At 41.7% G+C, this 18,540-nt stretch overlaps 1 long non-coding RNA gene and 1 pseudogene across 1 annotated transcript; one reads left to right on the plus strand and one right to left on the minus strand.

Moving 5' to 3' along the window:
- Window positions 1-4,117: 4,117 nt before the first annotated feature.
- Window positions 4,118-7,979, minus strand: LOC149109941 (uncharacterized). Its single transcript, XR_016208596.1, has 2 exons — window positions 7,726-7,979; window positions 4,118-4,239 (listed from the first exon to the last, which is right to left on the minus strand). It is a non-coding gene; the product is annotated as an uncharacterized LOC149109941 (long non-coding RNA).
- LOC149109942 (uncharacterized) lies at window positions 4,305-7,590 on the plus strand (annotated as a pseudogene).
- Window positions 7,980-18,540: the final 10,561 nt, after the last annotated feature.

An 18,540-nucleotide genomic window follows, 5' to 3' on the forward strand; every position in this document is an offset into this window, starting at 1 on the left:
GTAAAATAGAGCAGCCTTGGAAAGATGCCCCACAGTTAGAAAAGTGTTCCACACTTGGAAAAATGCGCCTTATTAGGAGAAATACGCCACAATTGAAAAAAATGCGCCAAACTGGCAAAAATGCGCCACAGTTGGAAAACTGCGCCACACTTAGGGAAATGCTCCACACTTAAAAAAAATGCGCAACACTTGTAAGAAATGCGCATCAGTTAATAAAATGTACCACACTTGGGAAAATGCTCAACCTTTGGGAAAATGCACCACACTTGGAAAAATGCGCCACACTGAAAAAATTGCGCCAGACTTGGAAAAATGCGCCAAACTTAAGAAAATGCACCACACTTAAAAAATCTGCCACACTTGAAAAAATGTGCCATACCTTGAAAAATGTGAAACACTTGGAAAAATGCAGCACAATTGGTAAAATGAAGCAACCTTAAAAAATGCGCAACACTTAGAAAAATGTGCCCTGCCTAGAAAAATCATTCAAACTGGAAAACTGCGCCCACTGAGAAAAATGCGCCACACTTGCAAAAATGTGCCAAACTTGGAAAACGGGCAACACTTGAAAAAATGCGGCACAATTGGTAAAAACGGAACCTTTGGAAAAATGCGCCACACTTGAAATATTTGCCCCACTTGGAAAAATGCATCACAGTTAGACAACTGCGCCACACTTAGAAAAATGTGTGACACTTGAAAAGCTGCGCCACACATAGAAAAATGCGCCACACTTGCAAAAACATGCCACACTTAAAAAACTGGGTAACACTTGAAAAAATGCGGCACAGTTGGAAAAATGCGCCACACTTTAAAACTGCGCCACACTTCGAAAAATGCGCGACACTTGCCAGAAATGTGCCACATTTGGAAATATGCACCACACTTTAAAAATGGCGCCGAACTTGAAAAAATACGCCAGACTTAAAAAAATGCGCCAAAATTAGAAAAATACACCAGATTTGCAAAAATGTGCCACACTTGAAAAGCTAAGCAACACTTAAAGAAATGCAGCACAGTTGGCAAAATGCGGCAACCTTGAAAAAATGCGCCGCACTTGAAAAAAATTCCGCCAAACTTGGGAAAATGCGCCATACTTGGAAAACTGCGCCACACTTAATAAAACTTTAATTTCACCGAGTACCAAATCCATCAAGAGTTAGTTTAGAGTGCCCGGGACAGGAAAATATCCCCGAAGTTGCTTGAAATCGACCCAAAGTTGATCGAGATCACGCTGCGGTTAAAACGCTCTAGGCTACCTTTAGAGTCTTAAAATGAAGTGTGGCTATATTTTGGCCTAGGAAATCGAAACCAACCGTTGAATGTTTTTTCCTCTGTCCATTTCACCAAAAACCAAGGCCATCACGACTTAGTTTAGAGTCCCTGAGACTGAAAAATATCCCCCAAGTTGCTTGGAATCGACCCGAAGTTGGTCGATATCACATTGCGCATAAGGCGGTCTAGGCAACTTTTACAGTCTTAAAATAAAGTGGGGCTATATTTCAGCCTAGAAGCTTGAAACCAAGCGTTCAGTTCTTTTTCCTCTGTCTATTTCACCAAAAAGCAAAGCCTTCACGAGTTAGTTTAGAGTCCCTTAGACTGGAAAATATCCCCTAAGTTCCTGGAAATCGACCCAAAGTTTGTCAAAATCACCCTCCGCGTAAGGCGATCTCAACTACTTTTTCAGTCTTAAAATGAAGTGGGGCTATATTTCGGCCTAGAAGCTCGAAACCGAGCGTGCGATCTTTTTACCTCTGTCCATTTCACTGAAAACCAAGCCCATCAGGAGTTCGCTTAGAGTCCCTAAGACTGGAAAATATCCTCCAAGTTCCTGGAAATCGACCTAAATTTGGTCAAAATCAGGCTGCGCGTAAGGCGGTCTGGACTTTTTTTACTCTCAAAATGAATTGCGGCTATGTTTCGGCTCAGAAGCTAAAAGCCGAGCGTGCGATCGTTTTACTTCTGTCCATTTGACCGAAAAGCAAGCCCATCAGGAGTTACTTTCGAGTGCCTCAGACTGGAAAATATCCCCCAAGTTGCTGGAAATTGACCCAAAATTGGTCAAAATCACGCTGCGATGAAGGCGGTCTCAAATACTTTGGTAGTCTTAAAATAAAGTGGGGTTATATTTCGGCCTAGAAGCTCGACACCGGGCGTGCGATCGTTTTATCTCTGTGAATTTCACCCAAAAACAAGGCCATCAGCAGTTACTTCAGAGTCCCTGAGACTGGAAAATATGCCCCAAGTTGCTGGAAATCGACCCAAACTTGGTCAAAATCACGCTGCGCGTAAGGCGGTCTGGGCTACTTTTTTAGTCTAAAAATGAAGTGCGGCTATATTTTGAGGCTAGAAACTCGAAACCGAGCGTGCCATTGTTTTGCGCTATGTTTGGAAAAATGCACCAAACTTGGAAAAATCGCCACACTTGGTAATATGCGGCCCACTTGGAAAAATGCGGTACACTTGGGAAAATGCGCAAAACTTGAAAAAAATGCGCCATACTTGCAAAATTGTGCCACACTTAGAAAAATGCGCCACACTTGCAAAAATGTGCTAAACTTGGAAAAATGGGAACGACTTTAAAAAAATGTGCCACACTCTAAAAAATGTGGCTTACTAGCTAGAATGAAGCAACGAGAGAAAAATGCGCCGAACTTAGAAAAAGGTCTCCCACTTAGAAAAATGCATTAGACATGGAAAACTGCACCACACTTAGAAAAATGCGCGAAACTTGCAAAGATGTGCCAAACTTGGAAAATTGGGTAACACTTGGAAGAATGTACTACACTTAAAAAAATGCGGCAGAGTTGTTAAAATGCGCAACCTTGGAAAAATGCAGTACACTTGGCAATATGTGCCACACTTTGAAAAATGCACCACGTTTCGCAAAATGCCCCACACTTGGAAAAATGCGCCAAAGCTCGAAAAATGCGCCACTCAAGTGTATTAAGGCCTGATTAAAGCACGGAAAGAAGGCTATAACAGGTTATCGCCATTTTCTGGATGTACATTTTACGTAACCGAATGAAACTTTCCTAGATTGTAAAGGGCAATAATAGAAAGCACCTTGTTGAGCATTGTTGTGATCGTGACAATCACTCCTTATCTATGAAACATAATACCCTCAATAGCAATAGGAAAACGCTGTTTTGTAGCCTGTAGTTGTCTCCCCTTAGGCCAAATTGTCACAATTTTCAAGATGGCGGACGAGAACCATTAGTTCAAGGTGTATTTGAAGTGAAATGATTGAGAGAATAAAGGTGACAATGTATCTAAAGAACAAAGTTTCTGGTATCTGTAAACATCTTTTTCTTAATTTAGAGATGAAAATTACAAGTTCTTCCGCTTTATGAAATATTTTTCATCTTATACAGATCAATGTGCACACCTTCGCTAACAGTAGTTTCTCTTTGTTTAAAACATTTGCTCCTCTCTCAATAACTCGTTCGTTTTACTTTTGGCGCCAATTGTGCGTTTAATGCGATAAAATAACACTTCTCAGTTTACAATTTGAATATCACTTTTTCACTGTGGCGGGCGCTAGCGAGCACATACAGCCAAGCTCTTTTACTAAAACAGTTTCTTTAGGAACTAAAACGTCCCACAAATATGGCCTTGAAGGCTGAATGTGCTTGGGCCAGAGTGTGTATCCGAAAAACAAAAGAGTTATGCTTTAGCTTGAAGAAAGCTTCTGGTGAAGGCAGTGCAACATTTGGCGCCAGAGTGTTAACAGAAAGGCACAAACTTTATTCTGAACATTTTAAACAGTATCCACAGTTTACTCTTAACCAGTATGATTTCAACCGTGTGAGCAAGGTAATCGACGAAAAGATTTCTTCCTGGGGAAACAAAGAAGACAAGGCGGTCTATTTGTCAACATTTTCAATGGCTAACTGAGATGAGGGAAAGACCATAACCAAAGAAATGAAGACAGCACATTCATTAACGAACTGTAAGGCTTGCACACTAGTCAACTCAAACTTGCAAGCTACTTTCCCACTCAGCAAGAAGTGCATGACGGTGAAAAAGGCCCCCTTAATGAAATTCAGCGGGATGCTAACAAGCATACTGCACACCACACAGTTCGGAAAGGCTCAAAAATTACAAACAAACAACGTAAGGTCTTGGGAAAGGTAATTTATTCCACATATGACGAAAAATGTAAAGAGAACTTTGGAAAGTCACTTAGTGACATTCTGCTCCTTGTCCCTGAAGCTGGACTTGAAAAGCAACTTTCTCCTGTGGAAAAAAGAAAGTTAAAAAGAGATCAACAAAGGCAAATGAAAAATGATGTTGAAAAAGCAATGAATGAAAATGACACTGATCTACATGTAAGTTCAAGGCAATCATACAGGGGTAGAAAAAACCACAGACTGGCTCAGGCCTTTGAAAGTAGAGAGGAGGCTACAGAAAGAGCAAGAATAACACCTCCCAAAAGAAAAGCAAAATCTCACACCCCAGCAACAGGGAACATCATTGGAGACCTGGATCAGCTCCTTAGTGACATAAAATCATGGCCTAAAGGTACCAGAAACTGGTCTGAGAAAGCTAGGATCTACAAAATACGGATGGTTGGCCAGGATGCAACACCCCCCAATGGAGGCCAAATGATCAAGTCATTCCTACACAAGAAAGGAGTTGATATATCATGCTATGAGTCTTCAAAAAACCAGATTGACCCTACAGACCACTCCAAAGGTAGTGAACTTATTAAAGTTTTAAAACTAAAAAGTGTCTGTATATGTACTGTTTAAACATATTTTAATACAAATGGATTAAATAATTCATATTTTTCAGAACTACATGTACAATTAAGTCTCTGCAAAAGACTCTAAAGGACAAAATTTAATTTTGTTTTACAAATTATTCTAAATTGAGATAATAATTTCAAACACTTGAAATTAATAAACAGATTTTAACATAGTAAATGGTTAAAACAGAGTTTAAATGATTAAATTTTCACATACATGTAGTAACTGGTTTGAGCAAATTTTAATTTGTTCCTTTGCAGAGTTCCGAGTCAGACGAGCCCTTAAAAAACAGAGAGGAGGTGATATTTCAGTTCCAGTTCCACGTACAAATGGGCAGATAAGAGCTGACATTAAGCAGCGCATTGCGAATGGAACATACAATGTTGGTGTTCCTGTGGTGGCAAGTGAGATTTCCAAGTTAGCTATCAGCAATGAAGGTGAAGTTATACAAAAGAAAATTGATGTCAATGCCAGAAAAATCCCCTTCAAAGATATCAGGAAAGAAGCCCTAACAAGGAACAAGTCCTTTTTAAAAATCAAAGATGACGACTATTACACCCAGTTGAATAAGGAGGAAATAATATCAGAATTGCAGAAAATTCATGAAGAAGTCAGTGATGGTGTTGATGAAATGAGATCCTCTTTAAAAAAATATCAGCGCCAAAGACACTGGCTTCTCTGGCATGACCACTCCACACTTGCCAATTATGGTCACATGCTCTTTTGTGTTCGAGAACTTTATGACCCTGCTATACACTTCACACGACAAGAAATGATAGACAAAACAGGTAAAGACATTGACATACAAGCCACTATTGAGGAACCACAGCTTTACATTCTGGGACAGAGCAGATCAACGGTAGAAGACCAGATGAAGTTTGTTCCAACAAGGCAAGAAGACCTCAGGGATCTAAAGAACACTGTACTGACAGATTGTGGGATCGAAGTTTGTGACATCATGAGATTCATGAATGGAGACAATCCAGCAGCTGAGATGGAGGATGGCACCCAACATGGAGGAAACTATGGATGTCCAGGTTGTGATGGAAACATCAATTCAAGCCATGACTTGGAGTACTCCCTTCAAAGAAGGTACAAAACCTTGAGCACCAAAAAAAAACTTATTCTCTCTGGGCCTGCTGGAAGAAAAGAAGGTTTCCATCCATTTAAAGACGTGAAAGTTGAAGAGCTGAGAGCAGAGCTGACTGCAAGGGGAAAGTCTGATGAAGGGAACAAAGAAGATCTGCTAAAGAGATTATCAGAGTTGCTGGGAGGAACAACAAGACTTCCTGCACTTCTACACAGCAATGAAAACTTTGATGTCTCAATCAAAGAACTGAACATTGAGTCATATGAAGTTTTGTTTTTTTGAAGCTTTGCACTGTTCAATGAATCACATCAAGAATGTCCTACAGGAACTACCCCATCATATCACAGACATTGACACTCTAATAAAACTCAAAGAGATTCTTGCTGTGCAAATGAGCAAAGACGAACTGCGGGGTGTGGACTACCGAAAGACACTTATTTACATCACTACTGCTCTCTGCCAATTTGCAAACCGTGAGGTTAAATTGCTCTTGGTGACTCTTTGTGAAATGATTGAAATCTACTATGCCCAAGAGGTGAAACGATCACCAAAGATGATTCTTCGCCTACATAATCTCTGTTGGAGGCATGCAATTCAATGTCGCAGAGTCCTGACCCCACCTAAGAAATTGACATACAGAAAGCTATTTGGTCTTTACTTCCACAGCTGTGTAACTCATTCTGCTCAACTACTCAGACTTGCTTCTCACAGATCTACAAATGCTGAAATGTTTGAAAGACTGTTTGAGAAACTCTCAGACATTACAACAAAAACCTGGAGCAAGAGAATCGAAGATCTGTCAACAAACGCAATACTGCACTTGCAAGCTGAAAAATCAAACCCTGTCAACCATTGCATTCTTAAAGAGGAGCGAGAAATTAGTAAGATGGCAAAGTCCCTTCCCAAGCTGGATAACACTATATTGTTGAAGAGTGACCTTGAAAAATATGCTGGTGATTGGGTTACTCACTTGCAACTCATTTCAGATTTCTTAAAGCCAGGAGAAGGTGTCTGGTGGAAGGAGGGGGATGACTCCATTGAATTTTTTGATGGACCAGATGAGCCCAGTTTCAGAGATGAAGGACCAAAGCTCCACCACTTTCGTTCAACATCCATCCCCAATGAGCAAGAGCTACTAGATGCCTGCTGGAATAAATGCCTGGTGGAGGAAGTCAAATTACCAGCCACGAAATTGAGAGATGACAATGGAAAATGGCAAAGACCACCAACATGCTGCTCCTTTCAATCAGTCATGGAAGACAATAGCAATGAGGATCTAGTAAGTGACTCTGCTGCAAACTTTAATCAAGAGCAAGAGTTGGCTGAGGAATCAGATTATGAAGGTGACAGAGAGGATGCAGATGCTGGGACATGGCCACTTCAAACAGAAACTGACTGTGAAACCATGAGCATGGAGGTGGATCCAATTAATGAACACAGAGTAGAAACAGGAATTGAAAACTTGCAATCGACCGAGGCTGAAATTTTGCCACAGCCAAATGAAAAAAGCGAGCAATTGCCAGTACTGAAGAAGAGTCATCATCTCAAAAGCCACCAGCTAAAAGAAAAAAGACTCCATCAACTGACTCAGAGGCCACAGTACAGCTTCTATCAAAGACAGCAAAAACCATTGAACAAGTCCTTGGAACCTGTGAAGAAGTTTTTAAATATGACAAACTGAAGCAGAGTGTTACCAAAAAACCAAAAATCATGTTGCATAGTTTCCTTGACTTACAACGATTCATCTAGAACCTACAAGAAAGGCAATTCGAAGGCAGCCGATAAACGGCCGATGGCCGCTTCGAAGCCTAACAGTTTACATGTAGTTCGAAATATGTGAAATTAAAAGGGTATGTAATAGAAGTAAACCGAAAATACACTTACCTATTTGAAGACAAAACATCCTTAACATTTTAAACCAAAGAACTGACAGATGCAATCCTTGTACAAGCCACAAAATGCGCGCGAGAGAGCGTTAAAAAGTCCGCCATCTTGGATCGACATTCCTGAGTTCCTTCACGTCGCGCGGGTTGCGAGGGATCTCGCGGATAACCTTGCTGGGGGGATTTTTTACTCGAGGTCAGGCCTTAATAAACTTGAGCACACTTACAAAACTGCGCCACACTTAGATAAATGCGCCAGACTTGCAAAAAATGTGCCACACTTGGAAACCTGGGCAACACGTGAAAAAATGCGGCACAGTTGGTGAAATGCTGCAGCCTTGGAAAATTGCGCCACACTTAGAAAAATGTGCCACACTGGGAAAAATGCGCGACACTAGGAAAAACGTGCCACACTTAGGAAAATGCGCCACACTTTCAAAAATGTGCCACACTTAGAAAACTAGGCAGCACTTGAAAAAATGCACCACACTTGGCAAAATGCGCCGCGTTTGGCAAAATGCACCACACTTGCAAAAATGCGCCACACTTGGAAATATGGGCCAAACTTGTAAAAATGCGCCACGCTTGGAAAATTGCGCCTTACTTTTAAAAAATGTGCCACAGTTGGAGCTCTAGGCAACACTCGGAAAAATGCGGCTTAGTTGGTAAAATCCGGTAGCCTTGGGAAAATGTGCCACTCTTGGTAAAATGCGCCACACTTGGAAAAATGCGCCACGTTTGGCAAAATGCATCACACTTGGAAAAAAGCGCCACACTTTAAAGAAATATGCCAAACTTGGATCATATGGAAACCAGCCTTTGGTGTGGCGTAGTTTTCCAAGTGTGGCGCATTTTTCCAAGGTTGCTTCATTTTACCAACTGTGCCCCATGTTTTTACGTGTGGCACATTTTCGCAAGTGTTGCCCACTTTTGCAAGTGTGGCGCATTTTTCCAAGTGTCGTGCATTTTACCAAACGTTGAGCATTTTTCCAAGTGTGGCGCATTGTACCAACTGCTCCGAATTTTTAACAAGTGTGGCGCATTTTTCCAAGTTTAGCGCATTTTTTTCAAGTTTGGCGCATATTTGTAAGTGTGGCACGTTTTTACTAGTGTGGCGGATTTTTCCAAGTTAGACACATTTTCCTAAGTGTGGCGCAAATTTCCAAGGTTGCAGCATTTCAGCAACTGTGCCGCATTTTTTTCAAGTGTTGCCCAGTTTTTCAAGTGTGGGACATTTTTTCCAAGTGTAGCGCATTTTTTTAAGTGTGGCACAGTTTTCGAAGTGTGGCGCATTTTTCCAACTGTGCCGCATTTTTTCAAGTGTTGCCCACTTTTCCAAGTGCGGCACATTATTTCAAGTGTGGCGCATTTTTCTAAGTGTGGCGCAGTTTTCCAAGTGTGGCGCATTTTTCCAGCTTTGTCGTACTTTTTAAATATGGCGCATTTTTCCAAGATTGGCGCATTTTGCTAAGTGTGGCGCACCTTTCCAACGTTGCCGCATTTTACCAACTGTGCCGCATTTTTCCAAGTGTGGCACGTGTTTGAAATTGCGGCGCATTTTTCCATCTTTGGCGCAATTTTCGAAGTTTAGGGCATTTTAGGGCATTGTGGTGCATTTTGCCAAACGTGGAGCACTTTTCCAACTGTGGCGCATTTTACCAACTGTGCCGCATTTTTTCAAGTATGGCACATTTTTGCAAGTGTGGCACATTTTTGCAAGTGTGGCGCATTTTTCTAAGTGTGACGAATTTTTCCAAGAGTGGTGTATTTTACCAAATGTTGAGCATTTTTCGAAGTGTTACGCATTTTTTTAAGTTTGGCGAATTTTTCTAAGTGTGGCACGTTTTTCCTAGTGTTTTGCATTTTTCCAAGTGTGGCATATTTTCCTAAGTGTGGCGCAATTTTCCAAGGTTGCAGCATTTCACCAACTCTGCCGGATTTTTTCATGTGTTGCCCAGATTTCCAAGTGTAAAATATTTTTTGCAAGTCTGGCGCATTTTTCTAAGTGTGGCGCAGTTTTGCAAGTGTGACGCATTTTTCTAACTTTGGCGCATTTTTACAACTGTGGCACATTTTACCAACGGTGCCGCGTTTTTTCAAGTGTGCGACATTTTTGCAAGTGTTGCTCATTTTTTCAAGTGTAACTTATTTTTGCAAGTGTGGCGCTTTTTTTGTAAGTGTAGCGCATTTTTCCAAGAAATACGCATTTTACCAACTTTGCCGCATTTTTTAAAGTGTTGCACATCTTTACAATTTTAGCACATTTTTGCAAATGTGGCGCATTTTTCCAAGTAGGCTGCATATTTCTAAGTGTGGCGATTTTTCCAAGTTTGGTGCATTTTGCCAAACATAGAGCGAAACAATGGCACGCTCGGTTTCTAGCTTCTATCCCCAAAATATGGCCGCACTTCATTTTTAGACTAAAAAAGTAGCCCAGAACGCCTTACGCGCAGCGCGCTTTTGACCAACTTTGGGTCGATTTCCAGCAACTTGGAGGATATTTTGCCTTCCTGGGGACTCTAAAGTAACTCGTGATGGGCTTGATTTGCATTGAAATAAAGAGAGGAAAATTATATGAAGGCTCTGTTTCGAGGTACTAGGCCGAAATATAGCCATACATTATTTTAAGACTGATAGAGTAGCTGAGACCGCCTCACGCCAATCGTGATTTTGACCAACTTGGGCTCCTTTTGCCGGAACTTGGGGGATATTTTTCAGTGTCAGCGACTCTTAACTAACTCGTGATGGCCTTGGGTTTCAGTGAAATGGACAGAGGAGAAATATTTGAACGCTCAGTTTTAAGCTTATAGGCCGAAATATAGCCCCACTTTTTTAAGTCGGATGCAGTAACAGAGACCGCTTTACGCGCATCGTGATTTTAACCAACTTTGGCTCAATTTGCCAGAACTTGGGGGATATTTTCGAGCCCCACGGACTCTAAACTAACTCGTCGTGGCCTTGGTTTTTATTAAAATGGAGAGAGGAAATTTCTTTGAACGCTCGGTTTCGAGCTTCTTGGTCGAAATATAGCCCCATTGTATTTTAAGAATTATAAAGTAGCCGAGACCGTCTCACCCGCATCGTTATTTTGACCAACATTGGGTCGATTTACAGCAACTTGGGGTATGTTCTCCAGTCTGAAGGACTCTAAAGTAACTGCTGCTGGCCTTGTTTTTCGGTGAAATGGAGGTGAAATGGAGGTAAAACGATCGCACGCTCGGTCTCGAACTTCTAGGCCGATATATACCCCCACTTCATTTTGACACTGAAAAAGTAGCTGAGATCGCCTTACGCGGAGGGTGATTTTGACAAACTTTGGGTCGATTTCCAGGAACTTAGGGGATATTTTCCAGTCTAGGGGACTCTAAACTAACTCGTGAAGGCTTTGCTTTTTGGTGAAATAGACAGAGGAAAAAGAACTGAACGCTTGGTTTCAAGCTTCTAGGCCGAAATATAGCCCCACTTTATTTTAAGACTGCAAAAGTTGCCTAGACCGCCTTATGCGCAATGTGATATCGACCAACTTCGGGTCGATTTCAAGCAACTTGGGGGATATTTTTCAGTCTCATGGGCTCAAAACTAAGTCGTGATGGCCTTGGTTTTTGGTGAAATGGACAGAGGAAAAAAAATTGAACGCTTGGTTTCGATTTCCTAGGCCAAACTATCGCCCCACTTCATTTTAAGACTCAAAAGGTAGCCTAGAGCGTTTTAAGCGCGGCGTGATATCGAAAAACTTTGGGTTGATTTCAAGCAACTTGGGGGACATTTTCCTGTCCCGGACACTCTAAACTAACTCTTGATGGCCTTGGTACTCGGTGAAATTAGTATTTTATTAACGCTGCGGAATTTTTTCAAGGGTGAAGCATTGTTCTAACTGTGGCGCAGTTTTCCAAATGTGGCGCATTTTCCCAAGTTTGGCTCATTTTTTTTCAAGTGCGGCGCACTTTTTCAAGGTTGCCGCATTTTACGAACTGTGCCGCCTGTTTTTAAAGGTTGCCTAGTTTTCCAAGGTTCACACGTTTTTGCAAGTGTGGCGCAGTTTATCACGTGTGGCGCATTTTTCAAAGTGTTGCGCATTTATCCAAGTGTGGCGCCTTTTTCGAAGTGTGGTGCGTTTTGCCAAACGTAGCGCATTTTTTGAAGTTTGGCGCATTTTTCCAAGTGTGGCGCATTTTTCCAAGTCTGGTGCAATTTTTTAAGTGTGGCGCATTTATCCAAGTGTGGTGCATTTTACGAAAGGTTGAGCATTTTTTCAAATGTGGCGCATTTTATCAACAGTTGCGCATTTTTTCAAGTTTGGCGCACTTTTTTGAAGTGTGGCGTATTTTTTGTAGGTGTGGCGTAGTTTTCCAACTGTGGCGCAAGTTTGGGGCATTTTTTTACAAGTACGGGGTATATTTCCAAGTGTGGCGCATATTCCAAGTTTGGCGCATATTGTCATAAATGGGGCATTTTTCCAAGGCTGCGGTGTTTTACCAACTAGGCCGCATTTTTTCAAGTGCTACCTAGTTTTCCAAGTGTGGTACATTTTTGCAAGTGTGGGGCATTTTTCTAAATGTGAAGCAGTTTTCCAAGTGCGGTGCATTTTCCAGAACTTGGCGCATTTTACCAACTATGCCGCATTTTTTGCAAGTTTCCAACATTTTTCCAAGTTTCTAAGTGTGGGGCATTTTTCCAAGGATGCCGCATTTTACCAACTGTGCCGCATTTTTTCAGGTATTGCCCAGTTTTACAAGTGTAGCACATTTTTGCAAGTGTAGCGCATATTTCTAAGTGTGGCGCACTTTTCCAAGTGCGGTGGATTTTGCAAAACGTGGCGCGTTTTTCCAAGTGTGGTGCATTTTACCAAGTGTGGCACATTTTTCCAAGGTTGCCGCATGTTACCAACTATGCAGCAAGTGTTGCCTATTTGCCAAGTGTGGCAGATTTTTGCCAGTGAGGCGCATTTTTCTAAGTGTGGCGTAGTTTTCCAAGTGTGGCGCATTTTAACAACTGTGCCGCATTTTTTCAATAAAGCAAATTTTTGCAAGTATTAACTAATTTTCCAAGTTTGGGACATTTTTGCAAAAGTATTGCATTTTTTTAAGTTTGGCGCAGTTTTGCAAGTGTGATGAACTTTTCCAAGTAGGGCAAATTTTTGTAAATGTGGCGTTTTTTTAAGGTTGCTTCATTTTACCAACTGTACCGCATTTCTTCGTGTGGCCCATTTTTCCAGGTGTTGCTTATTTTTGTAAGTGTGGGACACTTTTGCAAGTGTGGGGCATTTTTCTAAGTTTGGCGTAACTTTCCAAGGATGACGCATTTTTCGAAGTTTGGCGCATTTTTCCAATATGGTGCATTTTCCCACACGTTTAGGATTTTTCCAAGGGTGGCGCATTTTTGCAAGTGTAGCTCATTTTTGGAAGTGTTGCTTATTTTTTCAAGCGTGGCGCTTTTCTCTAAGTGTTGTGCAATTTTCCAAGTGTGGCGCCTTTCTCCAAGTGTGGCACATTTTTCTAAGTGTAGAGCATTTTTCCAAGGTTGCCGAATTTTACCCACTGTACTGCATTTTTTAAAGTGTGGCACATTTTTCCAAGTGTGGCACAATTTTGCAAGTGTGGCGAAGTTTTCCAATTGCGGCGCATTTTTCCTAGAGGGGCGCATATTTCCACGTGTGGCGCATTTTTCCAAGTTTGGTGCATTTTGTCAAACATAGCGCAAAAACAATGGCACGCTCGTTTTGGAGCTCCTAGCGCCAAAATATTGCCCCAATTTATTTTCAGACTAATAAAGTAGCCCAGACCGCCTTACGCACAGCGTGATTTTCACCAACTTTGGCTCGATTTCCCGGAACTAGGAGGATATATTCCAGTCCCGAGAACTCTAAACTAACCTCTGATGGCCTTGGCTTTCAGTAAAAAGGGCACAGGTAAAACGATCGCACGCTCGGTTTCGAACTTCTAGGCCGAAATATAGCCCCGCTTGATTTTAAGACTGAAAGAGTAACCTTCAAAATTTTTTTGCTGTCCCTTTCACTAAAAACCAAAGTTATCCCCCAAGTTTCGGGAAAGCAAGCATAAGTTGGTTAAAATCACGATGCGCGTAAGGCGGTCTCGGCTACTCTTTCAGTTTTAAAATCAAGTTGGGCTATATTTCGGCCTAGAAGCTCGAAACCTAGCGTCCGATCGTTTTACCTGTGTCCCTTTCACTGAAAACCTAGGCCATTAGAAGTTAGTTTAGAGTGTCTAGAACTGGAATATATCCCCCAAGTTCCGGGAAATAGAGCCAAAGTGTCTCAAAATCACGATGCGCGTAAGGCGGTCTAGTATACTCTTTCAGTCTTAAAACCAAGTGGAGCTATAGTTCGGCCTAGAAGCTGGAAACCGAGCGTGCGATCGTTTTACCTCTGTCTAATTTACCGAAAACCAAGCCCATCAGGGGTTAGTTTAGAGTTCCTGCTACTGGAAAATATCCCCAAGTTCCGGCAAATGGAGCCAAAGTTGGTTAAAATCACGATGCGCGTAAGGCGGTCTCGGCTACTCTTTCAGTCTTAAAATGAAGTGGGGCTATACTTTGGCCTGGAAGCTCGAAACCTAGCGTGCCATTGTTTCACCTGTGTCCATCTCACTGGAAACCAAAGCCATTAGAATTTAGTTTAGACTGTCTAGGACGGGAAGTTCTGGGAAATCGAGCCAAAGTGTCTCAAAATCACGATGCGCGTAAGGCCGTTTAGGCTACTCTTTCAGTCTTAAAATCAAGCGGAGCTATATTTCGACGTAGAAGCTCGAAACCGAGCGTTTAAATATTTTTCCTGTTTCCATTTCACTGAAAACCAAGGCCATCAGGAGTTAGTTTAGAGTCTCTGGGACTGGAACATATCCTCCAAACTCCGGGAAATCGAGGCAAAGTGTCTCAAAATGACCATGCGCGTAAGGCGGTCTCGGCTACTTTTTCAGTCTTAAAATCACGCGGGGCTATTTTTCGGCTAAGAAGCTCCAAATCGAGCAGTTAAATATTTTTCCTCTTTGCATTTCACTAAAAACTAACGCCATCACGAGTTAGTTTAGAGTCCCTGGGACTGAAAAATATCTCCCAAACTCCGGGAAATCGAGCCAAAGTTGGTCAAAATCACAATGCGCGTAAGGCGGTCTCGGCTACTCTTTCAGTTCTAAAATCAAGTTATGCTATATTTCGGCCTAGAAGCTCCAAACCGAGCGTGCGATCGTTCTACCTGTGTTTATTTCACTGAAAGCCAAGGCCATCAGAGGTTAGTTTAGAGTTCTCGAGACTGGAAAATATCCCCCTAGTTCCGGGAAATCGAGTCAAAGTTGGTGAAAATCACGCTGCGCGTAAGGCGGTCTGAGCTACTTTTTTGGTCTGAAAATGAAGTGGGGCTATATTTTGGCGCTAGAAGCTTGAAGCCAAGCGTGCCATTGTTTTTGCGCTATGTTTGGCAAAATGCACCAGACTTGGAAAAATGCACCACAAGTGGAAATATCCGCCCCACTAGGAAAAATTATCCACAATTGGAAAACTTCGCCACACTTGCAAAATTGTGCCACACTTGGAAAAATCTGCCACACTTTAAAAAATGCAACACTGTTGGTAAAATTCGGCAACCTTGGAAAATTGCTCCACACTTAAAAAAAGCGCCACGCTTGCAAAAATAGGCACCACTTGCAAAAATGAGCTACACTTGCAAAAATGTGCCAAACTTAACAAAATGCGGCACAGTTGGTAAAATGCACCACACTTGGAAAAATGCACCACACTTGGAAAAATGCCCCACACTTGGAAAATTGCGCCAAAGTTGGAAAAATTCACCACACTTTGAAAAATGCCCACACTTGAAAAAATGTGCCAGACTTGCAAAAATGTGTCACACTTCGAAAAATGCGGCACAGTTGGTAAAATGAGGCAGGTTTGGAAACATGCGCCACATTTAGCAAAATGCACCACACCTGGAAAAATGCGCCACACTTAGAAAAATGTGCCACACTTGGAAAGTGCATCACAATTGGAAAAGTGCGCCTCACTTAGAAAAATGCGCTAAACTTGCAAAAGTGTGCCAAACTTGGAAAACTGGGTAACACTTGGAAAAGTGTGCTACACTTCAAAGAATGCGGCACAGTTGTTACAATGCGCAACCTTGGAAAAATGGGCCACACTTGGCAAAATGCGCCACACTTGGAAAAATGCGCCAAATGTGAAAAAATCCACCACACTTGCAAAAATTTGCCACACTTGGAAAACTAGTCACCATTTGAAAACATGCGGCACGCTTGCCAAAATGTGGCAACTTTGGAAAAATGCGCCACACTTGGCAAAATCCACCACACTTGTAAAACTGCGCTACGTTTAGCAAAATAAAGGACACTGGGAAAACTGCGCCAAACTTAAAAAATGCAATACTTTTGCAAAAATGTGAAAAACTTGGAAAATTAGTTAACACTTGCAAAAATGTGCTTTATCGAAAAAACGCGGCGGAGTTGTTAAAATGCCCAACATTGGAAAAATGCGCCACACTTGGCAAAATTTGTTACACTGGAAAACTGCGCCACACTTGGAAAAATGCGCCAAACATGAAAAAAAGCGCCACACTTGGAAAACTACGCCACACTTAGAAAAATGCGCCACACTGGCAATAATCTGCCGCACTTGGCAAATAGGCAACACTTAAAAAAATGCTGCACGATTGACAAAATGCGGCAACGTTTGGCAAAATGCAGCACACTGGAAAAAGTGCTCCACACTTGGAAAATTGCGCCAAACTTAAAAAGTACGCCACACTTGGAAAACTGCGCCACATTTAGAACAATGCCCCACACTGGCAAAAATGTCCCACACTTGGAAAAATAGGCAACACTTGAAGAAATGCGCACAGTTGGTAAAACGCGGCAGCCTTGGAAAAATGCCCCACTCATGGCAATATGCGCCAAACTTGGAAATATGCGCCACACTTGAAAAGATACGCCACACTTGAAAACAAATGCGCCAAACTTTGAAAAATGCGCCATAGTTGGAAAACTGCGCCACACCTAGAAAAATACGCCACACTTGAAAAAAATGCGCCAAACTTGAAAAAATGCGCCACAGTTCTAAAAACCTGCGCAACCGTTGATAACATGCGCCACACTAGGAAAAATGCTCAACCTTTCGTAAAATGCACCACACTTGGATAAATGCGCCACACTTAAAAAATTGCACCAGACTTGGAAAAATGCACCACACTTGGAAAAATGCGCCAAACTTGGAAAAATCTGCCACACTTGCAAAAATCTACCACCCTTGGAGAAATTCTCAACGTTTCGCAAAATGCGCCACACTTGGAAAAATGCACCACACTTAGAAAAATGTGCACACTTGCAAAAATGTGCCATACTTAGAAAAAACGTGCCACACTTGAAAAAATGCGGCACACTTGGTAAAATGAAGCAACCTTGAGAATGCGCCACACTTAGAAAAATGTGCCCCTTTTGAAAAAATGCATCACACTTGATAAACTGCGCCGCACTTGAAAAACTTTACCACACTTAGAAAAATACACCACACTTGCAAAAATGTGCCACACTTGGAAAACTAAGCAACACTTGAAAAAATGCGGCACAGTTGGAAAAATGCTTCAAACTTGAAAAAAATGCGGCAAACTTGAAAAATACGCGAGACTTGGAAAACTGCGCCACAGTTAATGAAATACGGCAGCCTTGAAAAATTGCGCCACACTGGGAAAAATGCGCCACACTAGGAAAAGTGTAGCACACTTAGAAAAATGCGTCACACGTCCAAAAAATGTGCCAAACTTCGAAAAAGGCGCCACACTTGTAGAAAATACAGAACAGTTGGTAAAATGCAAAACACTTTAAAAAATGCTAAATGTTTGGCAAAATGCACTACACTTTGAAAATCCGCAACACTTGGAAAATTGCGCCACTCTTGGAAAAATGCCATAAACTTAGAGAAATGCGCCACACTTGCAAAAATGTGCCACCTTTGGAAAAAGTTTCAACGTTTCGCAAAATGCACCACACGTAAAATAATGTGCCATACTTGGAAAAATGTGCCACACTTGGTGAAATGAGGCACACTTGGTAAAATGAAACAACGTAGGAAAATGCGGCACACTTAGAAAAATGTGCCCCACTTTGAAAAATGCATGAAACTTGGAAAACTGTGCCACACTTAGAAAAATGCGCCAAACTTGCAAAAATTTGCCACACTTGCAAAATAGGCAACACTTGAAAAAATGCGGAAGAGTTGGTAAAATGCGACAACCTTGGAAAAGTGCGCCACACTTCGCAAAATGCGCCACAATTGGAAAAATATGCCACACTTGGAAAAAATGCGCAACACTTGAAAAAATTCGGCACAGTTGTTAAAATTCGCATTCTTGGAAAAATGGGCCACACTTGGCAAAATGCGCCACACTTCCAAAAATGGGTTACGTTTGGCAAATGCACCACACTTGGAAAAATGTGCCAAAAATGGAAAAATGCGCCAGACTTGCAAAAATGCGCCACACTTGGAAAACTACGCCACATTTAGAAAAATGCGCCACACTTGCAAAAAATGTGCCACACTAGAAAAACTGGGCAATACCTAAAAAAAATGCGGCACAGTTGATAAAACGCAACAATCTTGGAAAAATGTCCCAAACTTAGAAAAATATGCCACGCTTGGAAAAATGCGCCAAACTAGGAAAACTGCACCACACTTAGACAAGTGCACCACACTTGCAAAAAAAATGCGCCACTCTTGAAAAAAGTGCGCCAAACTTGGAAAAATGCGCCAAACTTGTAAAAAATGCGGAATACTTGCTAAAATGCGCCACACTTGAAAA

This window comes from Orbicella faveolata, unplaced genomic scaffold (assembly GCF_042242905.1).
Source record: "Orbicella faveolata isolate gen_17 unplaced genomic scaffold, um_ofav_v1 contig_25, whole genome shotgun sequence".
Classification (NCBI taxonomy): Eukaryota; Metazoa; Cnidaria; class Anthozoa; order Scleractinia; family Merulinidae; genus Orbicella; species Orbicella faveolata.